At 34.5% G+C, this 19,819-nt stretch overlaps 1 protein-coding gene and 1 long non-coding RNA gene across 4 annotated transcripts in view; one reads left to right on the forward strand and one right to left on the reverse strand.

The window, feature by feature from the left end:
• Positions 1-10,551, reverse strand: part of aifm3 (AIF family member 3) — a 61,645-nt gene extending 51,094 nt beyond the window's left edge. For all 3 annotated transcript variants that reach the window (XR_012405682.1, XM_009301227.5, XM_005165035.6), the window contains exon 1: positions 10,261-10,551. The gene's annotated coding sequence lies outside the window, so the exon portion shown is untranslated. The remainder of the gene's footprint in view (positions 1-10,260) is intronic.
• Positions 1-19,021, forward strand: part of LOC141385764 (uncharacterized) — a 52,968-nt gene extending 33,947 nt beyond the window's left edge. The window contains exons 3-4 of the long non-coding RNA XR_012406741.1: positions 17,826-17,940; positions 18,023-19,021. This is a non-coding gene — a long non-coding RNA (uncharacterized lncRNA). The remainder of the gene's footprint in view (positions 1-17,825; positions 17,941-18,022) is intronic.
• The last annotated feature ends 798 nt before the right edge of the window (positions 19,022-19,819 follow it).

Consider the following 19,819-nt stretch of genomic DNA (forward strand, 5'->3'; position numbering starts at 1 on the left):
AAATACAGTAAAACACCGTAAATCTGTTGAAACGCATCGATTTGATGGCGGTCGAGTTTGCAGCTGGATATTATTGAGAGATCGCTGACAGGAACAGTGAACAGCTCCACCAGAGCGCGTCTGAAGCGCACATGCAAGTTCATTTTATAGTCTATTGCAGAAACACCTTTGAATCTCGCTAGATCCTCCTGTATGGGCGTGTGTCCGTGTAGTTTGAAGTGATCAATCAGAGAACAGGAAAGAGTGCATTCTATCGTTTTAATATAGCGTATTATTAGTGAAATCCAAAAATTCTAGTATAATATTGATAGTTAATTTTAAGGTATCTCGCTGCCCACCTGCAGGATCACTGAGGCCCACAAGTTGAGAATCCCAGGTCTACACTGTAAAAAGTGATCAGTTGACTTCACTTAAAAGTGACAAAAGTCGTTGTTTTTAAATCGATTAGTTGACTTTACTTTAAAAAATGTAGTAAACCTGTTGCCCTAAAATCATTAGATAAGTGAACTGTGTGCATGATTATAAACATTGTCAAATCAACCTCCAAGTTGCAAGTAAGTTCTAAGCAAAGTCAATTTTTAAGTCAACTGGTTTACCCACTTTTTGAGTAAAGTAGCTAACTCCTTTTTACAATGCACTGTAAAATTGCTGAACTCCACACAGTTCCTTCATGTTGTCTCAAAACAAATCCAATAAGTTAACTTAATTTGACTAATTTGAGTGGATTGAACATAAATCAATTAAGTTGTCCCTACAAAAATCTCAAGAATTGTGTTGATTCAGCTCATTTTAAATTTGTAGTTTAAACAAGCAGCAAATATTTTTTTTTTTTAATTTTAAGAATGATGGTAAATGTTTTCGAAAGCAACATAAACTCAACAAAACGTAACTTTTGGAAGGATCATTAGAGTCTAAACCTGACTGGAAGATGACGTTTTGCTAACCTAAAGAAATAGGCAGTGAAATAGGCAGTGTAGTCAATGCAAAGCAGGGTTGTACAAGTTGTCAACGGTGCTTAGCTAAAAAGTGTCTTCTAGTTAAACATTAGATCATTTGCCCTGATCTTAAGATGATAAAGTGTCCCCTGATCGAAGGCAGATAAATCAGAGGGCGAGCACTTACAACAAAGCAGAACCGCACTTAATGTTTGACAACCTTCACCCCTGCTTACTCCATGCAGTTTCCATTCACTGTTCTTGTCTGTGGATTTATTCAACAACGCCGCAGTCACTGGTTGTTTTGCAGCTCAGATGTTTGATCAACATGCTGGAGAAATACAGGCAAAGCATCAAAGCATTGATGAGTGTTTACACCAGAACACACTCGGACAAGTGCCCTCAGTCAGGAATCGGGATATCATGTGCTGTCAGCAGTTGTGGAATAAAAGTTGCAATGTTTGCACTTGGATAAATCATTTAAAGACTTAATTGTCAGGAAACAGCATATTGATTTCTCCTAATTATATTGATTTATAAAAAAAGCTGATTTTATTACCTGCTGTGATTCATAGTTTTTGCATATTTCACTTTGCATTCCTTTTCGTCAAAATTGTATTGCTGTGAAGTAAAATAAATGGAAAGAACTCTTAAAATGAAAATATTTATTATTCAATTTAAAGGCTTACAGTAACTAGGTTAATTAAATTAATTAGGCAAGTTGGGGTAATTTGGCAAATCATTGTAAAATTGATGGTTTGTTCTGTAGACGATCGGGGAAAAATTGCTTAAGGGGGCTAATAATATGGACCTAAATGTTTTTTTTTGTTGTTTTTTTGAGCTAAAAACTGCTTTTATTGTAGCTGAAATAAAATAAATAACGCTTTTTCCTGAAGAAAAAATATTATAGGAAATACTTTGAAAAATTCCTTGCTTTGTTAAACATTTTTGCTGAATATTTCAAAAGGAAAAAAGATAAAAGGATATACCTATATATATATGTATATATATATATATATATATATATATATATATAATATATATATATATATATATATATATATATATATATATATATATATATATATATATATATATATATATATATATATAAATATATATATATATATATATATATATATATATATATATATATATATATATATATATATATATATATATATATATATATATATTATAGATGGGCATAGATTAATTTTTTTAATCTAGATAATTCTAGATTAAAATGGATCATTTGAATTCTGCTGAGAGTATTAGGAATATGTGTACTACCGTCTTTGAGAGCGGGTTTTCAAGCCAGGTGACACATTAAACCAGCGGCTCATCTCCTGTTTCCAAAAGGCATCACAAACTGCTTGAGAAACTGTGATACTATAATAATTGGTGATGAAAATAAATGATGTTCAATAAGATGCACTTGTGTTTACTGTTTATTCAGTTAAACATGAATTTTGACCTGTAGGCCTACATAAGTTCCAAACAGTGATTTTTGATCACCTTAATCCGACTAAAGTCATAACAGAACTAAACAGAAATGTAATTAAGAAATGTGGAGTATGCATAAATTAGTGGCATTATTGGAGTAAACGCCGCAGTCTTTAGGACTTCTCACCATATTTTCCAGCAAGATCCACATGCGGCTGTGAGTAAAGGACCGCACACACACACAAACACACACACACACACACACACACATATTGTGAAATGCGGAAGTTTTTTTGCTTTCCATTTGGCGTGAGTTATTAAATTCCATAACACTCTAACCAGTCCTTACTCCTTATTTGCGTCTAATACACCAGTTTGTCGCGGCGGCATGATTGAAATGTTCATGAGTTAAAGAGACACTGCTGATCTGCAGAAGGGCACTTTTTTGTCAGATGGCTCACCGGTCAGGTATACATCCGTGCTAAAATATCAAGGTTAAAGTCATCATAGCTTGCATAGAATAGGCCCAGCTCCCAACCCAACTTTGAGAATAACAGCGATATTTTTTTTTACTGCGCGATAAGAGTCTGGCTTTAATGCCGATAACGGCCCACCACTATATATATAAGGTTGCACCAACTGGACTTTAATGCTCTGCCGTGACGCTTCTTGATCAAGCTGTGCAGATCATGTTGTTTGACCTGAACTACATGACCGCTTTACACACAAAGGTGATTTACTGAATGAATCTGCCCTCAGATTATTTAAAGTAATAGATGAAAAAGTCATGTGATTGGCTGCTCTCCTCTGCGAAAGCGTAGATGCTGTGACATATTTTGTAAATGAACCATAAAGCATGCAACCACGGAGGTGTGGCAAACTTCATAGCGTGTGTAAATATAATCCCCCAGTAAACACGATGAAGATGTGAAGTGAGGAGACTTCTGATAACCAAGTTGAGGCCGTAACAGTGAAAAATGGCTGACTTGAGCAGGATTTTGAGCAGCTTTCTGGCGCGCACGATCATATAGGTAAAATATGCGTCTGAGCCACCCTGATCTCACGAGAAAATTTAAGTGTTTTAATTTGTATGAACTCGTACCAAAATGAACGTTTTTAAAAAAGGAGGTATGGCACCCAACCCCGCTCCTAAACCCAACTGTCTTTCGCCCTATTCACACGGGGCGTCAGCGTCAACGCTTCCCATTCACTTTGAATAGGTGACGTCAGGCGTTGCCGAACTGCATTGTGGATCCGTCGGCGCCGCTTCAGAAGCGTTCCTCGCTGCAGAAGTTGGGACCAGCTCAACTTTTCAAGCGCCGACGGAAGCGTCAGCCAATCAGATCGCTGTATGCAAATACACCAGCTCAGACAGTGGCCTATTGCTGACTGAATTTCATTGGCTGACGCTTCTATGACGATCGTTTCAGCTCCAACTTCAGACACGCCCTCTGTCAAGCGTTGACGCTGAAGCCTCGTGTGAATAGGGCGTTTGGGTGATGAGCAAATCGTATTGAATTGTATGAATTAGATTTGAATTCATACGAATTAGAGGCCGATCACTCTGAATGCACTTTTTACATCGAGAGGCGCCTTTTTTAAAATGGTTTACCTACGGCTGTGAGCAATTTGCACGCTGCTCATGCATTCTGCGCGCCTCGCGTTTTAACCACCTGCTGCGTCTCTTGTTTTTTCCCTGTCACAGTGTGCGCTCGCAGTTGAAAAAAGTCAACTCTGAGCGTAAAAAGCATGTGATGTCTCTCGCGTCTTTTTCATTCTTCCATCAAAGGAAAGCAGAGGCAGTTGTGTTTGTGTTGTCAAAACAACAACAGAAACTTTTGAAGATGGAGGAGAAACTTGTGGTTGCTGTTTTGGGTTATCCGGTGTTGTATGACTCACAAATCTTGAATATCACAATATAATTAAATATTAAAATTATATTAATTTCAACAGCAACACTCTCACACAATACCCAGCGGGTTCAGTCATTGCCTGGTGACATAAAAAAAGCGCACCGTGCTTCTTTTTTTCTTTATTTGTTAGACTTTATTAATCTCCAAAGAGAAATTCACATGCTTTCCATACTAAAATAGATAAAAATAAGTTATGTATATAAATGAAAACAATAATAAAATTACATTCTTACTGCACAACTTAGTTCCAAAAACAACGAGTAAACACTTGTCCATTTCTAATAACTATTACAATTCAGCATAATTCATTTACATCCAAACCTATATAATGAAACAATCTCAATTGCTGACTCCTGTCTAAAATCACTGGCACTGCTTGTGGTCGATGTTTACTAAAGTCAACAATAATTTCTTTGGTCTTATTAGTATTTCATTCAAAACAATTTAATTAAATACTAATTTTTGTCAAATAAAAAAAAGGCAGTGTGGTGCACCTCATGTTTTTGGAACGTAAATTCACATTCGGAGTGATCTTTCCCTAAGCCACTTAATAAAAAAGTTACGAATTACTGTGAGATTGCGTTGTTACGAAGAGTCTGACAGTGTAATAAGGCTTAACGTTGTAGCCTAGCCTTTGTCTTTCATGCGTTAATTTGTTATCTCATCAGCACACAGATTCATGTGATGTAATTTCATATGCATTACTCCTGCACTAACGTATGTTATTGTTACATACTTACTAAAGCCTGCAGTGATCAATGTGTTGACTGCGTTTATTTAGCAGTAAAATTATCCCGTGCTAATGTTGCATTATTAACAAAATGAAAGTGTTGACAGTGCATTTGTTTTGCTCTAAAATTAGTCATGGGTAGGCCTACACAAAATCTTTGCCCGCAGATTTTCATGTGTGTAAATTCATATTTATTCAGTTTTTAAATTATTTCAGTAATATTACTGACTAATTTAAAAAATGTATTTACTTACAATACAGAAATTAAGTAATAATTTCTGTCTTTGAGTTGATATATGGTAGATGCATTAAATCAGAAACTTGCTTTGTTTTTTAAATAATAGGATTTACATGGTAATCATTAAATAAATGTTTTTATTTAGCATCTAACAATATACCCAAAATCATTCCACATAAATCCACAGATTTTTCACAATATTCTGTATTTACGCAGAAATAGCAAAAAATGTCTGTAGATTTTGCCTGCCCATATTCATAGGTAATGTTCCATTGTTTTTGCAATGTGCTATGAGCAGTCAAGCAGCATGTGGATATATTTCCTTAATTGATGATGTCACCAGCGACTAGTCTACATCGTCTCAACTTTGATAATATTTGAGTCGAATTCCAAAATTCTAAAGTCGTTAAACCCATAATATATATATATATATATATATATATATATATATATATATATATATATATATATATATATATATATATATATATATATATATATACTGTACTGAATTTATGATATTTCTGAAATAATAGAGTAGAATAATAGAGCAAAATGTAATAACCCAGCTACTAGTCTATAAAATAATTCAATTAATATCTACATTTTTCACATAGTGCTAATTTTAAAAAGAACAGTAAATAAACTATTTGCAAGTAATTATTGCATTTATTTAAAGCTCCCAATCTAATGATTATTCTATCTTAAAATAAGGATTTGCCAAAAATATATTGATTTTATGACACAATTTCCATAATAATAAAAAAAAATTAAATAACATGAAATAACATGCAATGCAATAAAAAATGTTTAAAATAAAACATGAGTAGCCAAGAATGGCAAAATAATTTATAATAAAAATCAATTTCAGTTTATATGTTTAATATTAAGTTGCATCTTTGGTAATTTATTGTTTTTGAAATTTAGGAGAAATATCAGAGACAAAATTAACTCTTCAACGCAATAATATGAGTATTTCCATAGTAATATCACACCTCTTTTCGTCAGCCAGTCCAGTCCCCCTATGGTCCCCTTAAAAACAACATCTGAGCAATAACATTTTTCTGTTAATCCCCAAAACTACAATAGCCGTCTGGAGTTGTAGTGCGATGCAAAGAGGCTTTTGTTTGACTTCAGTTTATCACTCCGAGCTGCCACAGGATTATTACAGTGCAAATGAAATTCAAATGTTGGCTTACAGCTAATCAGATTCCTCATCAAGAGCTCGGGAAAAACAAGAAACAAACATCACAACTCCAGTGGCGTTCGGTTCTGCCTTCTTCTGATATTTGATGTGTTTATTCATGCTCATTGAGTTCAGCTGAAAGCTGTGTGACTCGCTGTAAGTCTTTTGCATTATCAGAAGTTCACTGGAGTTCAGAGCTGATCTGCTTGTGGAATTTAGACGGTAACCTTTAGTACATTGTGGGTTAAGGCGCAGACTCATAATTCTAGCTGTTACTTTGCTAGTTTACTTTACAAGTCAAAGGAAATGGTCCTTGAAAAGCGTTTGGTCGAAATGTTCAAATGCTCTTAAATCTTTTTTTTTCTGTCTAAATGCGAATCACTGGAGGGAATTCAACAGAAAACAAGCTGTAAGATACAATTTTCAACTAAAACTGGGAAAAATGTATGCATTACAGTGTTTTGGGGGCAATTTTACTGTTGTTTCTCTATAAACGTGATAAACGTGACAGGCACATGAGTACCGAGTGTTCAGTCTGTACCTAGTCACAAGTACCTAACAACCAAAATAGCAATTACGAAATACATACACATTATTAGTAGTTTTTAATGAATAATTGTAAAAGGAGATTATTTTATATATACAGTCTTTGCAAAACTTAAAGAAAACGAAGCAAGAAAGAAAAACGTTGCAATTTTTGTCGTTGTGTATGCACTCAGCTTTAATACTGTTAGTAATCTTTATATTTATATTTAAAAATAAATGATACTTAAGCTCAGCAATACTTTTATATCTGAAATATGCAGTATATTGACCAAAAAACTGGTGTACAAACTTATTTATTTACTAAATAAATTTGAACAAACTGAATAAATAATTCTAAATAAATGTGAAACTTAGAAAGACTGAAATATTTGTCTTGTAGTATTCTCTAGTAAACTTGTTTTATAATGTAAATTATAAAATTTATGTAAAAAGCTATTTCATTTTTTTCTCCAGGCATTCAGGATTATTCACATTTAGTCTTCTTATAAATATATTTTTATATAAAGATTGCACTCATAACCACTCATCTAAACAGTAACTTGACAATATCTGTCACTGAGGGGGTTCGTTTTCAAAGATATGCACACTTTATGCACTAATATGTACTTTTATATTAACAAATTGAAATATTTAGGTACAAGAGGTTGTAAAATATCTGATGAATAACAGTTTCCGGATTTTATATTTATATTATAGATAGCATTATGGGATGCTGATCTTTGCTAAAAGTGACTTTTATTAACATTTTAATAGTTTGAAGTAATATAATGTAGAAGAAGTAATATAGAGATAAATACAGGTCTGTAAAATAAATGAAAATGTACTTCCAGTTTAATGTAGGGTAATATGCAACACCAACCCAGACAAAATATCACTTTAAGCTATTAAAAATGATCATAAACGTCATTTTCCCCAACTTTTTAAGGTTAAATGTTGTCAGAAATAAGATCATGGTCTCATAATGCAATTCAAAAGCAAAAAAATATAATAATAATAATAATAATAAAAACATGAATCACAAAATACAGGAAACCGTTAATTTACGGATATTTTGTTACAGTGTGGTTTACTCCATTAAACTTGGTTTCACAATGAATTTTCCCTTCTTTCATTTTTTTTTTCATTCATGCTCTGTTAAAATAGTTGGGTCAAAAATACCACAACATATAACCCTACTATATGTTATTATAGCACCTTCCCAACTATGGGTTATTTTAACCCAGTGCATTGGGTTATATAATTTAATCCAATGCAATGGGTTATTTAGATTAAATGTTATTTTTTCCATTCTGGTATTACTATTGTTAGTACTACTATTAATTTCATAATTCTGGCTGTGTAAATAAATAACAAACTTTTTAAAAAATATATTGAAAATGCTTTATTTCCATTACATTTTAGTTCCAGAAACTTTTGTTAAAATAAATTAGGAATTCCAAACAATGAAGAAACAGAACAAAGTAGACAGTTAAAAACTGTGCAAGCAGAAAATCATGTGTTGTTGGAGCAGAATATGGAGCTCTGTGTGCTGTAGAGACTGTCCAGCAGCTGCAGCAGGCTTCGCTCGGTGCCCACTAAGAACAATACATATTAACCACATCCAAATGCATCTAAAAGATGGTTTTGGATGGTGAAACGGATATAAAGACACGACACGGGGAGGTAATTTGATAAAAAAAAGAATATTATTGAGTTACAGCTTAAATTAACTTTATGAAAAAACAACATTACGCATGCATATTAATACAGCTGTTTTGTTTCAGTTAAATCAGTTGACTGATGAAATTCTAAATTTTTAACCCAACTAATTGAGTTATTAAATAAATAACTAAATAAAGGTTAAAAATTACCCAACAAAGCACCAAATGTTTAACTCAACTGGTTGAGTTATTAATAAATAAACTAATAAAGGTTAAAAATAACCCAACAAAGCACCAAATATGTTTAACTCAACCATTGGGTTAAATAAATAACTCAATGTTTTTTAGAGTGTGATTATGTATATTCAGTCTACTCATAACCACTCAAAAAAAAAAAAGAAAAAGCTACAGAATCTGACACTGAGGTGGTTTTGTTTCAAAACATACAATAGTAAATGTACACTTTATGTATAGTAAGTACTTTTACATTAGCAAAATGAAATATATTTAGGTACAAGAGCTACCTAAAGGTATGAGTGTTGTCACTTGGGTAATACATTTACAAAAAAAGTACTTTTTTAGGTACTAATATATATACTTAAAGTACTAATTTGTATTTAAATGTACCAATATACACTGTAAAAAATACTGTATTTTGTGATTCTCTTGGTTTTCCGTGTATCTATGGTTGTGAATTGCATTATGGGATGATGATCTCTGCTCTGTCGAATTTTGATGTTGAAAATTTAGTTTAACAAAATGACTTTTATTGACATTTTAAAAGTTTGAAACAATATAATGTATAAGTTTCAATATATAGACAAATACATCTTTAAAATAACAGAAAATGTACTGGCAGTTTATTACAAGATTTTTGTAGCGTAATATACAACACCAACCCAGACAATCAACACTTTAAACTATTAAAAATGTTCATAAAAGTCACTTTTTTTTACTTTTCAAGATTAAAAGTTGTTGGAAGAAAGATCAAGGTCCCATAATGCAATTCAAAAAGATAAATAAACAGGGAAAGTTAAAAATATATATATAAAATAAATGACAAATTATAGAAAACTGCTAAAATATGGATATTTTTTGACTATTTCAAACAAATAAACGTGCATCTTTTCAGAAAAGAAACAGTGACAGCTTTTGTACCTTTATTTTGAAGTACCTCCCCATGAATAGCTTTTTTTTCCTGAAAACTATTGCAATGTTTTCTAAATACTATTTATTAGTTACCTTGATAACCTTAATGTAACCCTGTGGTCTAAAACTGACAACAAAAATAACCAGATTTGAGCTTAGCATACCCGAAAATCACAATCGTAAATTTAAAAAAGTCTTTTGTTTTTCCTCATTGTGATGTGAGATACTAAAAAGCGAAAGCTGAGAAGTTCATCATCTGACATCTCAATGCACCATGCTTTAAAATTCCATCTCCTCAAAATCTGCAGCAGTCTACTGTACAGTACATGACCAAAATACATCCTCACACGTACAGAACTTTATCTTATCTGCTCACAGAAGTTTACCAAATCTGATAAGACCCCGTTCCATGTGCTTGCAGATTACAATCACAATTGCATAACCCTATCAAACTGAGAGGTAATAATATGTACTCACATAGTCCAGTCTAAATCAGGTGTATGCAGGAGTTTTCAGCTCAAGGCCAAAGGTGCGTAACCCACTGAAAGAGCACTAGGTATCCAGTCTAGTGTTATCAATGCTATTATTCCTCTTTCCTATGGAGAATTCCAGAGCGCAGCACAATCTCCTCTCCTGCCTCCTCCTCACGCTTCCACTGCAGTAGCCCGAGATCAAGACACAGTCCCACTACGAACCTCGCTCACACACACACACACACCAGAACGCTTGTAAGAACTGCTCACACTCTCTTTCTCTGCTTTTGTGCTTGTCTTTCATAAACACCCTCTCTTTTTACCCCCTTCTTTCTGTTTTACTCTCTCTCGCTCTCCCTCTCTCTCTCTCTCTCTCTCTCTCTCTCGCTCTGGCGGAGGTTGGGGTTTGCAGCAGCAGGACTCTTGCCAGTAACTCAGCTGTATGCAGTATTGATGGAGTTGCTCGGGGATGCTAACACAGCATGAATTTTCCCAGCGCTCCACTTTCCCTTTCGCTCTTCATATTCCCCCCACCACTTCTCCTGCACCTCCATCTCTCCTCTTTTTTTATTTGTTTGTCACCCTCTCAAACTATCAATCTACTTTCTTTGGCTGACCACTATCTAAATCACACTGTTCCTGTGATCTCCTTTATTCTCCTTCGATTTATTGAGCTTGTTCTCTTTTACTGTCGTTTTAGCAGATGACATCTTGCTGATGTGTGTACAGCATGCACAGGCAGTGTTCCCCTGGAGATGGTCGTGTTTGTATTGTTAGTGGTTAACAGTGGCGTGTGTTAAAGGTCTTGAGATACGTCATGTAAAGTTCTTTAATTGTTCACTTGAGAGTAAAGAGATGTTTAAAATACCCAAGCAATGATAAGTAAAATGCTATGCTTGAGTTTATTCATTCATTAATTTTCCATCAGCTTAGTCCATTTATTCATTAGGGGTCCCCACAGCGGAATGAACTGCCAATTTCATTCATTCATTTTCTTTTTGGCTTAGTCCTTTTATTAATCTGGGGTCGCCACAGTGGAATGAACCGCCAACTTATCTAAGTTATATTAAGTTTTACACAGCAGATGTCGTTCCAGATGCAACCCAGTACTGGGAAACATCCATACACACTCATTCACACTCATACACTACGGCCAACTTAGTTTATTCAATTCCCTTATAGCGCAGGTCTTTGGACTTAGGGAAACCGGAGCACCCGGAGGAAAACCCATGCCAACATGGGGAGAACAGGCAAACTCCAGATGGAAACGCCAACTGATACAGTGGGACTTACAAGCAACCTTCTTGCGACAGTGCTAACCACTGAGCCAATTTGTCGCTCCCACTCTTGAGTCTAGATGTGGATTTCATATGTGTGTGTGTGTGTGTGTGCGTGTGTGTGTGTGTAAGTGTGTGTGTGTGTGTGTGTGTTATAGATTCGATATGAAACCAGAAAGTAATGCCTCATTATAGTCAATACAAAATCAATACCAAATAGACGACAAACAACCAGCCTCAAAAGTTGACTGTGAAGTAAATGGAAAATTTGAAAGATATTTACTGTAGAAATTGCAACAGTAGCAGGAAAGGAAAAGAAGTTTTTGTTGAAAAGTTTAGAAAAACTTAAAGGATAAGTTTGTTAAAACCAAAAAGAGAAGCCATGGCAAAAGTGGAGACCCACAATTATAGAATTTCAAAATTATAGAATAGAATTTTCCTCCATTCATTGTTTTTACACTGATGTATATATCACAACTTTGAATTTAAAACAATTTAATATTTACAAAACTAAAATAAGACAGTAATGTGTGAATTGTTGAGTGCTAAAAATAAAAATGTCTTTAGTTTTTAGATTTTTAGTAAGTGTATTTTATTTTGCCTTTTATCCTTGCCATAATATATATATATATATATATATATATATATATATATATATATATATATATATATATATATATATATATATATTCGTAGAGCAACTTATGTTCTGTTGTCTTTAATATTTTAAAAAACTTTAAAAGGTGAAACTGTCCAAGATATGAAAAGCAAGTTTAAAAATAAAAAGATTTTGAATGGTTATAAAAATCTTTATAATCATTAAAATTATTTATAAAAAATAATTCATTTAAAAATATTGAATGATATTAATGAAATGATATAGTTCTGGAAACTTTCTACTTCTCTGTTTATCTGTCTGATTTTACGGTGGGTTTCTTTTGACCGCCCCCTGTTGTTTTAAAGAAAATCAAAACGGCGAACGTGTCAAGTACAAAAGACTTGTTTGTTTCGTGAGGTGTGCGTGCAGTCAGCGGAGGTCCATGACGCAGCACCAGATGAAAGTGTAAATCAAGCTTAACACCCACCGAGAACACTCAAATAACTGCATTAGAATTAGGGCTGGGCCGATAAACGATATTATATCGAATTGCGATAAAATTTATGTCAATAACAATAAAACCTTTGAATTTTTTTAAACTCAATTGATCTAAGAGCCAATCAAATGTGCAACAATGGGAATCTAAAAGTGTATCACTTTTATTAGAGATGTTATCAGAGGTATTAGAGATGTATTGAATTATCGTCCACTCAAAAATGTATTGGGGGATAATGGTATGCCATTTAATGCACCCTCTAATTGTTATAGCTTCATTCATTGCTGGGGTAATCTTTTACATCAGGATGCAGTAACAACTTATATCAAAATATATATTGTTATCGTTTAATATGGAAAATAATTAGATTGCATTTATGCCATATCGCCCAGCCCTACTTAGACTGCATAAAAACCACTTAAAATATTTTAATAACTGCAAAAAAAAACGACACACGACACTTTAGGAACTACAGGACACGGTGGCTACATGCTGAAAAAGCAACCCCAAGCAAACCTTTTAGCAGTGTACTCAGAACATAACAGTATGCTAAAAACACAAAAAGAACTACATAGCAACAAACTAATATCAAGCAAATGACTGCATAGCAAAGTCTTAAATATCTCTCAGAACACCCTAGCAACCACCCACTATGCTTAGAAACCAACTGTAATGCAACAATCTATATTTATCTTTTGTCTGTTGTGTTTTGACTGCCTTTGTGAAATGGACAAAGTAAAAAGATAGGCTTCTCACATTGTAATTATTAGTGAAAGAGTCAAAAGGCTCCGAGAAGCTCTTTTCGCTGCACTCATCACAAAAGACAAGCTCTCTGATTTCATATTCATTAAATATGCTGTCGGATCAGAGAACAATCTGATATGGAGAAAGGACACGCTTCATTTCAGGGGAGAGTCACTGATTCAACTTGTGCTTGCCAATTACATTGAAACGCATCTAATTATCTGTTTATGTTGAAGAAACGCTTATCACAATATATTAAAGCAACATTCCAGTTTTTTTTTACAAGTTCGCTAGAGTCAAACTGGTCAGTTGTATCATATTTTAATGCATTCAGCCAATCTTCACATCTATACTTTTAGCTTAGCTTAGCTTAGCATAAATCATGGAATCGGATTAGACCATTAGCGTCTTGCTCAAAAAATTCAAAAAGAATATTGATAATTTTCCTATTTTAAAGCTCGACTCTTTTGTAGTTACATCATGTACTAAGACTGATGTGTAATCCAAAGTTATTATTTTCTAGAAATGTATCCATTTTATGTACTTTTTTTTAACAAGATTCTAATGGTCTTAATTCAATACAATGGTTTATGCTATTCTAAGCTAAGCTAAAAGTGCTCCTGCTAGACCCGGATATCAATCAGAATCTTTTTAAAGTCTTTTTTTTTACTGCAGCCATGTTTTATGAATGCATTCAGGCAATCTCCAGGTCTGCACTTTTAGCTTACCTTAGCATAAATCATTGATTCAGATTAGACCATTAGCATCTCACTCAAAAAATGTTTTAATCAATTTTCTATTTTAAAGCTTAACTCTTCTGTAGTTATATCATGTACTAAATTGAAAATGATCAAAACTCTTTTTGTTAATCCTTTTTTTAACAATATGCTAACGGTCTAATCCGATTAAATGATTCATGCTAAGCTAAAAATGCTCCCACCAAACTTGGAGATCACCTGAATAGACTCAAACAATTGTAAAAATCAACTGTTCAACATAGCTGACTTGAAAATGAGCCTATTTCAAAATAAAAGTGGAGTGTTCCTTTAAGGCAGTGGTTCCCAACCTTTTTTTTCCTGAGACCCCCTTTTCCCCTGGAAAGTATTGTAAGGCAGTCGGTTTGCAGTAGGTATAAGTTTGCAGTAGGTATGACAAAAAAAGGTTGTTTTCAAACAAACGACATGTTTATTACTATATCTAGATATGTTTATGCACAAATAATAGCCTAATGTAAAATATAACAGCAAAACATCAGTAGGCCATTTGTATTGGGTACACCTTGCAGTATTAGGGATGACGAGTCGTCTTTGGTGCAGATAAACTGTGGCTGGGTCAGGGACTTTTTGTTTCGAAAAAACTGAACAAAACCATAATTCAGGTAACTATCTTGGTGTTTACTGCATTTTGTGTTTCCATTATTGCTAGCGCTGTGACTCGAAATGTTTGGAGCTTTCTTACCTGGGTCCAGTATGCTTTGGTCATTACTATTAGATGCTGAAGGTGAATCAGGTACTCTGTTTTTTTTTTTTTTTTTTGTGGAAGACGAATTACACATTTTTTTGGTCCATGGGGGATGAAATGAACTAAAGCAACATGATCGTTCTCCTAATTGTCCACTGCTCAGTCTGTTTTTACTGCAGTCGTGTTTTATAAATGCATTCAGGCAATCTTCAGGTCCGCACTTTTAGCTTAGCTTAGCATAAATCATGGATTCAGTTGACCAATAGCATTTCACTCAATAAAGAGTTTTGATAAATTTTCTAATTTAAAGCTTGACTCTGCTCTAGTTAAATCATGTACTAAGAACTTGAAAATGATCACAACTCTCGATTTTATTTATTTTTTTTTTTTACAAGATGCTAATGGTCTAATCTGAATCAATGATTTATGCTAAGCTGAGCTAAAAGTGCTCCCACCAGACCCGGATGTCAACTGAATAGATTCAAAAATCAACTGTTCAACATAGGTGACTTGAAAATGAGCCTATTTTAAAATAAAAGTGTTCCTTTATGGCACCAATAAATTAATAGATGTGTGTTAGTGATTCAGTCTTGTTCCAACAGTCTGTTTTTACAGCAGCCATCTGACATCTTTGTAGCATCTGGCAACAGATTTATAATCAAATTTTTAGTTACCACAAGCATAGGCAAAGATCCTGAGAGAACATCTACTGTATATGATGCCCCCTGCTGGCAATGAAAGAAAATCAGTAAAGATTAATGGTGGAGTGCTGACAACATCAACTGAAGGATAAAAGGACAAGCATAATATATCATTTCATGATAAGGCGTTTATTTCCTTCAGTGAAGTGTCTCAAATATGGCTTTTCCTAGAGGAAAGAGCCATACAGGTCACAACATACTATACAGAAGATCAGAGATCTAATGAATTATGAATCGGCCTCATCGTCTGCCATGAATGTTAATGTCTTCATCCTGGAGAGGTGCCTCTGTGGAAACATCAGTGCATGTCCTAAAAAATCAATAGCTTTAGATTGTCAAGGGCATGACATCTTATTTATCAGGTTACTGGTTGAATGGTTAGGATGTTTAAAAATGTATTAGATTTTTATATAAGGCCTGTCAGAATAATCTTAAAGAAAAAGTTCACCTAAATTTTAATTACCTCATAAATTACCACATTTTAATTTCTTCAAGCCATCCTCAGTTTTTATGAGTTTCTTCTGCAGATGTCGGAGTAATTAAAACAGTCGGAGACAGAGTAATTAAAAATGTCATCCTGATACTTGCTGTAATCCTTACTGCTACTTGCATTTTTCACTACGTTTCCAAATTTACCATCAAAAAATCTAGAAACCCTTATGAGTAAAATGAGTTTTGTGCATTTAAAAACATAAATTTTGCAGTGGTGTCCAAATTCGGTCCTGGAGGGCTGGTGTCCTGGAGAGTATAGCTGCGTCTCAAATGGCACACTATACACTATGCACTCATGCACTATGTACTTATGCACTTATGCACACACTCAACAGCATAATATATGTATGTAGTGTTGTCCCAAATGGCACACTAATGTTTATTTTACTAAGCCAAAATTCAAACCGTTTCCCTGATGACATTTGACGGTTGCTAAATCAATTAAATAAATGACCACACTATCAAATAATATCTGTCATGAGTATAACCGCATTCACCATCGGGAGGCGCTATAATCCCTTTCGTGGAAGAATTTTGCTTTCACCATCCAAAATAAATAAAGTTATTCAACATGTGCGCCCGATAGCTCCGCCCTTTCCTCTACGTGAGCAAACCTGCGATCGTTGAGTGCGTGAAGTGTCCATCATTCCACACTTAATTTTACCACCTGAATGAGTGCGTCATCCGGGTAATTAAAGTGCACTTACTATTTTTAGAGTTTTCAGTGTGAACGCACTACTTACACTATTTATACTACAAAATGGTGTAGAATAGTGCATAAGTATGTGATTATGACGCAACTTCTAGCTCCAACCCTAATCAAACACACCTGAACAGCTAATCAAGCTCTTAAGCTGCGGTCACACTGGGCGGGGAAACGCAGGGGCTGCGTCCGAAACCGCCTACTACTCAGTAGGTGCTGCATTTGAATTTAAACGTACTACTCGGCCGTTAGAAAAGTACGTTCTATACAGTATGAATGTGAAAAGCATGAATGGAATTCGGACGTACTACATCCGCCATTTTGTCATGGTCACGTGACCTACCTGCGTCAGTTGCGTCGCCTCACTTCCATTCATGAATTCTCTCTGCGCACTTCAGAATCTTGCCGGAAGTTGTAAGTCATCCGGGTACTTCTCGCCTACTTATTTTCTAATTACTTGAATTCGGACATACTACTCGGCTCGCATACTGATTTTAGCGTACTATATAGTATGGAAGTATGCGGTTTCAGACGCAGCCAGGGTCATGCGTCTAGTTTCGCAGGTTGCTGCGGTGCAAAGTTCAAGCTTGGTGAACTCTGACCTGCGAAATCGCATCACTTGACTGCGTGAGACCAACCGAGGATCAAAGCATGACCTCTCTGGACAGAAATGTAAAACTTGGAGCAATCACTCGCTTTTTTAATGCCTTATAATCTTGTTTACTCTCATCCCTTTTCGCAGCGCCGCACAACAGAATTTCGCATTATCAAACTCTAGTGTGACCCCAGCTTTACTATATACTAGAAACTTCCTGGCAGGTGTGTTGAAGCAAGTTGGAGCTAAACTCAGCAAGACACCGGCCCTCTAGGACTGAGGTTGGACACCCCTGGCTTATTGGAAAATCATCCAAAAAAAAAAAAGAATGTTTTAATAGAATCACACCGGCTCGATCGCTGCAGGAAAGATGTGATTTCTTTAATATCACCAATTTAATGCCATTAGTGAAAACAAAAGTGTTCTTGGAGCTTTGTTTGTTTACATTTGAAGCACTGAAGTCACTATTTTGACGATGTTTTTTTTTTCCTTCTATTTTTAGGCTTCAAAATTTTTCTGTCTATAAAGGTTGAAAGAGCTTTTGGATTTAATTTAAATGGACTTCATTTGTGTTCTGAAAATGAACGGAGGTCTCAGGAGATTGAAATGACATGAGGGTAAGTAATTAATAACAGAATATACATTTTTGGGATAAACTTTAAGGTCTGTCTAGCGCTTAACATCTGTATTTGGACGTAGATGCAGTCTCATTCACTTTGTACTTGCTGACCTGCGTTTGAGAGGAAGCTCTTAACTGAACAATACACTAGATCTCTTTCGCTGCCAAGATTAGTCGAGCACTAAAAGGCAGCATGCATGTCCTAGATGGGGGAAAAAGCGAATTCATTGTTTTCCAACTTGTGCTTTAACTGAGGTCTGTCTCACCCTGTCGTTCTTCTTTCATTTCCTCTATACTTGTTTTAATGTTATAACTGATGCCAAAATATCCATTAGGGATGTTACACAATGTTGTCAATCCAAAAACACTATGCGGCTGCCGAATGACTGTTTCGAATGCGGTCTGATTAAACCACACACTTTTGATTTAGTATTCCCTCAATAATCTAATGATTTATGAAATGCTGGTTTTGATTAAAGGTGCCATAGAATGAAAATCTGGATATATCTAGGCATAGCTGATTAATACGATTTCAGTACATGGTAATGACATACGATGTGCCTCAAACACTGTTGCTCCCTCATTCTAAAGTAAATCCCATCAGTGTGAAATACTGTTGGAAAACAGGCCAATCTGAACAAAGTTCTGTCCCAAGTTGCATCCCAAATCGCATACTTGTGCACTATTCTATGCCATTTTGTTGTATAAATAGTGTAAGTAGTGCAAAAGAATAAGTGGATTTAAAACACCTGTATGATTAACTTATTCAACCATTGAAAATAAGTGTAAAATGTTGGACATTTCACACACTCAATGGCCGCAGCTTTGCTCTTATAGTGGAAGAGAGCGGAGCTATGGAGCACTGACGTTGGTTTACTTTATTTATTTTGGATAGCGAAAGCTAAATTGGCCTACGAGAGTAATTATGCCACCCCCCGATGGTGAATGCGGTTATTCTCATGGCATGTACTCTTTGGTGGTTTGGTTATTTATTTTACTAGCTTGGCAAACGTCAAATCTGGGAAACGAATTGAATTTAAGGTTAGTGAAATATCGCTAGTGTTTCGTTTGGGACAACACTACATTCATCTACTATGCTGTTGAGTGTGTAAGTACATAAGTACATAGAGCACAGTGTATAGTGTGCCATTTGGGATGCAGCAACAGACTCTGATGTTCCACACGGCTTCATTAATATGCTCACCCCCAGTAGTTTTTCCTTGGCCACAATATTTCCTAGTGAGATTACCACAATTGTTACTAATTGTTTACTCTTATTTTTTTTTATTTATGAAATAGATTATTATATTTTCTATGAACAGAATGTGCGACTCTTATTTTGGAAACTCTATGTATATGGCTGTATCCGAAATCCCCTCCTATGTGGGGCACTATTTGAGGAAGCACCCATTTGGTGTTCGAAACCATAGTGGACATTATGAAGTGCACTTAATCAATCCCACAATGCACAGCAATAATTAGTGATTTTTGTATTTATTTTAATATTATTTGTTCTCTTTTTTTATGTATTTATTATTGTATTTATCTATTATCACTATATTTCTGTATGTATTGTTTGTATATTATATGTTTTATTGTCAACTGTTGTGCTGGTTGGACCAAATTTGGAAGTTGTGTTTGAATGGCTATAAAACAATAAATAAAGTTTAATAACAAAAAGAACATCATTTGGCATATGAAAGGACATTACATGAGCAGACTTTCTGTGTGGCACAAAGACTCTGATCATGCACAAAATAACAAGAAGGTTGATTCTAATTTTTAACTTTTATCAAATAAATTTACATCTTACACTTCATAAATGTACAGTTGCAGTAGGAGATTTATAAAAAAAATACAAATTCTAGAACAATGAA

Source organism: Danio rerio, chromosome 5 (assembly GCF_049306965.1).
Source record: "Danio rerio strain Tuebingen ecotype United States chromosome 5, GRCz12tu, whole genome shotgun sequence".
Taxonomy (NCBI): Eukaryota; Metazoa; Chordata; class Actinopteri; order Cypriniformes; family Danionidae; genus Danio; species Danio rerio.